At 50.0% G+C, this 3,995-nt stretch overlaps 1 protein-coding gene across 2 annotated transcripts in view; it reads right to left on the reverse strand.

The window, feature by feature from the left end:
* LOC118340006 (insulin receptor substrate 2-like) overlaps positions 1–3,995 on the reverse strand; it is a 12,823-nt gene that overhangs the window by 2,750 nt on the left and 6,078 nt on the right. The gene's annotated exons all lie outside the window — the stretch shown is intronic.

Here is a 3,995-nt window from a genome sequence, read left to right on the forward strand (position 1 = left end):
TGTGTGTGTGTGTGGAGGGTTTATAAGTGCACATGCTGTGTGATTGTACACAGGCAGGACAGTGGGCCGCTGGAGCTCACTTTGCTCCACCTGGATGTGGTCACCCCTCCACCCTCCACCCTCCAACCCTCTTTCTATCACACTGTGGTTGGATGGGGTGTGTCATTTTCCTAACACGCCGGCTGTTTTGCCCGGGAAGCGCTTGGTGGACGGTGGGGGAGGGGGAGGCTGGTCGGTCGTAATTACATAATCTGGGATGTAGAGTGATGGGGGGTGGAGGTCTCCTGTCGCGCTGCCATGTTGCTATGGACACACGCTGTACAGAGGAGGACCAGCTAACAGTACAGTGGCTGATGCATCTGTGGTAAACATACAGAGAGCTGTGGTTGCACTCATATTGCAGCAGATAGTGATCATTTTTGAGGCGCTTTATCATGTTTTAAAAGCCGCTGTGTGTGCGTGGAGGAGGGGCAGGAAGAAGGAAGAATTCCCAGTGGATCAACCCTAAGCTTCCAGAAAGAGCTGGAGACCCACTACATGTGTGTGTGGAAAGGGGAGGGGAGGGGATGAAGGGGACGAGCCCTAGAGATGCTAGGGCAGTGGCTTCCAGGGGGGACAATATCCTCGCTGCAGTCATGTGTCACGAAACCACACAAGGATTTCATGGTTGTCTCTGGGCTGGGAAACTTCTATCAGCGTAAGGCTGATGAAACCCTTTAACAAGATGGCGGATAGCCGCAAAAATGTGCGGCGGTCGGGCTGAGAGCGAGGCTGATGGCCATTTTTGGAGCTGTCACCAAACGCTCGTATAATAAAGCAACAGACTTGAAAAAACACTGTTAATTCTATTTCAGCACGATAAAAAGACAGAGGGACGGAGGGTAGTTGAGGACACTGGGGATGTTAAGTCACTAAATCCCAAGATAAGTCCCTGTATCTTATATAATTTACTATAAAAACATCCAGAACTCACTGGTATACACTGACTTCATTTGTGGGGACAAAGTGGAGCAACAAATGATAACTGAGAGGATATTACTGTTTGACTGATGTGAGGGGAAAAAATGCTCCCCAGATGTGATTTTACAGCCAATCTCTACATGGATTCCTGTTGATTTTAGCCCTTTTGTGCCCAATTACAATCTAAAAATTTGGACAGGCTAAAGCGAACAAATGCCCACACCTTGCATTACGTATTACCCAGCTGCTGTCGGTGGAGTAGCCGCTGGCTCTCACTGATCTACCCCTGGCCGTCTAATCTTGCCTGCAGAGGCTGTAATCTCATCTGGAGCCGTGGCTGGCTAAATGTGGGGAACGCTGGCCACGCAGTTATCTAGCAGCTAGCGCTTCTGTCTGGAACATCCCGGCCTACTTTAGCCCCCCTCCTCCCCGTGCCATGACACACACACACACACACACAGACACGCTGCCTGGAAACTCTGACACAAGAGCCTGCGGTGTGTTACGTGTGCATGTTTGTTCTCCATATATCAAATAACATGGCATTTCTGGATTTCCTACCTCGGCTATTTGCACTGCTTTGTTATGTTTGCGAGATCTGAGCTTCAGTGCAGGTCTGACGTGGATGTAAATAAACTCTTTAACAGCTATGCGTGTGTTTGATCCGGCGTGCAGGGATGGAGCAACAATGGATTGGACAATCAGGCTGATCGGTAAAAAAAAAATCAGGTGTCACCTTTACGATAAAATTCCACAAATGCCTGAACAAAATGTCACGCGTAGAAAATCAGAAATGGAGCCACATGGGCGCCACACAGTCATGATGTTGGCCAAAATCTCAGCAGTGGAAAAAGTGGTATCAATGCAGCTCTTATGCAAACGTCTAAGTCTGTTTTCATCATGGATTTATCTCTATATTTGTAACAATTACTATCACATAAGACATTGTTTCCCAAAGGCTTGTGACGCTCATCACAGGTGTCAAATATCGAAGTCATGTTGTCTCATTTAAATAAATGTTTAAGGCCAAAAGAGGTCAAAATGTGAGTATTCTTCTCCAAAAAAGCAAAGATTGGAGATAAGAATTCAAATTTGTGCAACAGAGCTTTGTGTTTGTCTTCTTAACCCCTCCCATGATGCATCTCCTGAACCCCTCAGATTCACCCAGTGACCCGTAGACGGGTTGGGAACCACTGACACAGGAAAAAAACAAACTGGAACTGGAGATAATTTGGCATAAATTATTAATCGATTGATCAAATCAGTTGCATAATCATTTATTTTTCTGACTCATCGCTGCAGCTCTACTCCTCTAGAGAGGAGAAGTAGAGCTGGGTTGGGGTTTGTGTCTACAGCGAGTTAGGGATGCATGGCTGTGCAACTAGACCTCTTTCGCTCGCTGCACCCGCTAACATCGCAGCAAACACAGACAGAACAGGAAATGTAAGTAACATACGCAACGCGCTCCGGGTGGGTTTGGATCTGCCCCTCCACCACATCACGTCTGCGATGACATCATTCGCAATACTACCGACTGAATGACGTTAAGCGGAAGCGGGATTTAAGTAGATGGACACGAATGCTTTTAATCTGGCCCATGAGCTACACACACACACACACACACACACACACACTGATGGTCATACTCTGCAGCCTGTGGGCGCGGCAGATGGCGGGCTGTCATTAGCGGAGGGATGGTGAGTGGGTGGGGATGTTAAGTGTGTGTGTGTGTGTGTGTGCATGAGAGAGACATATAGCGGCATGTATTTGTTCACATGCTAGAGCGGGAAGGGAAATCGTTGTAATCAGTGTTTGCATGTGTGTGAAGATGGGGCAGGGTCGCAGGTGTTTAACCTCCCCCCTCCATTTCACCCCCTCCCCATCTCCAACACACACACACACACTCTCACACACTTGCCCCCCAGAGAGTGGCCATCTGCCACTAGCACTCAGGAGGGACTGGGAGCGTCACAGCGGGGCTCCTCTGGTCTTGGAGCCTCCTTTTAATGTTTTCACCCTCCTTCTATCCCCTGTCCTCTGCCTGATGATGAAAGGATCATGAACATAAAATGACTCAAATCAATGCACCAGCAAACTGCCTAACTGTAGTAAGAATCACCTCTCTGTGCTAATCAAGCGTCTTGAGTCGCCACGAGGAAGCATGAGTTGGTTGCCGCCGTCAGATAAAAAGGTATTAGTCAGACGAGGACGTGGAAACAGAGACGGCTGACTTGGCTAATCTGGGTCTGGTACAGAACATCCACCTGGCTGAGCTGCGGCTAGCCAGAGAGCCGCGAGGAGGAGAGAGGCTTGGGTCAGGGCAGAGGTAAACACCACCTCAGACTCACATGGGCTGGCCTGCTGACAAAACAAGATGTAAACAAACACCTGACCGCCCTGTGCCAGGCAGCAAGACGTCTTTACCTGACTCCAGGTGGAGCGCCACAAAAAACACGACTCCAAAAGCGTATGACTTCAGGGTTTTGTTGACTGGGAGCGGTGCAGTCACATGGGTGTAGGGGGGGGGCGAATGCTGAATTCTAAGGGGCAGCCGGGGATTATTGGTTTAGAGTGGCGAGAGGCAGCAGGTTTTCATTCCAGGCAAACTACATTTCACTGAGAGGGCAAACTAATCTGCACAGTCAAGGCGCGGAGGTGTTTGGCTGGAATGAAAACCTGCAGACTTTTGGGTCAGGATGGCACGAGGTCCAGGGGGGCCCCGCGTGACGTCCCGATAAACACGAAATCAAATCCGGCAGTAGGGCCCGGCGCCAAACTAACCCCCTCGCCCCGGCCCCGTAGCGCGCTTTGACCTCCTTCACTCTGCTTTTTTGCCACGCAGCAGTGGGACTGAGTGTTCAGTAAACAAGCCATCGGGCCTGCCATCCTGGGTCCCGCACTCCCAGAATGCACCTTGGTTGGAAGGGGGCCTCACCGAAGAGTTTGTTTGTTGCTTTAAAAAGCTCAAGCCCCTCCCCTGCTCTTTCTACTGAGCATACAAGGCTGTGCTCCATCTCCTCCCCCCCCCCCCCCCC

The sequence above is a fragment of the Morone saxatilis genome, unplaced genomic scaffold, assembly GCF_004916995.1.
Source record: "Morone saxatilis isolate NCDOM2014 unplaced genomic scaffold, NCSU_SB_2.0 Contig6, whole genome shotgun sequence".
Classification (NCBI taxonomy): Eukaryota; Metazoa; Chordata; class Actinopteri; family Moronidae; genus Morone; species Morone saxatilis.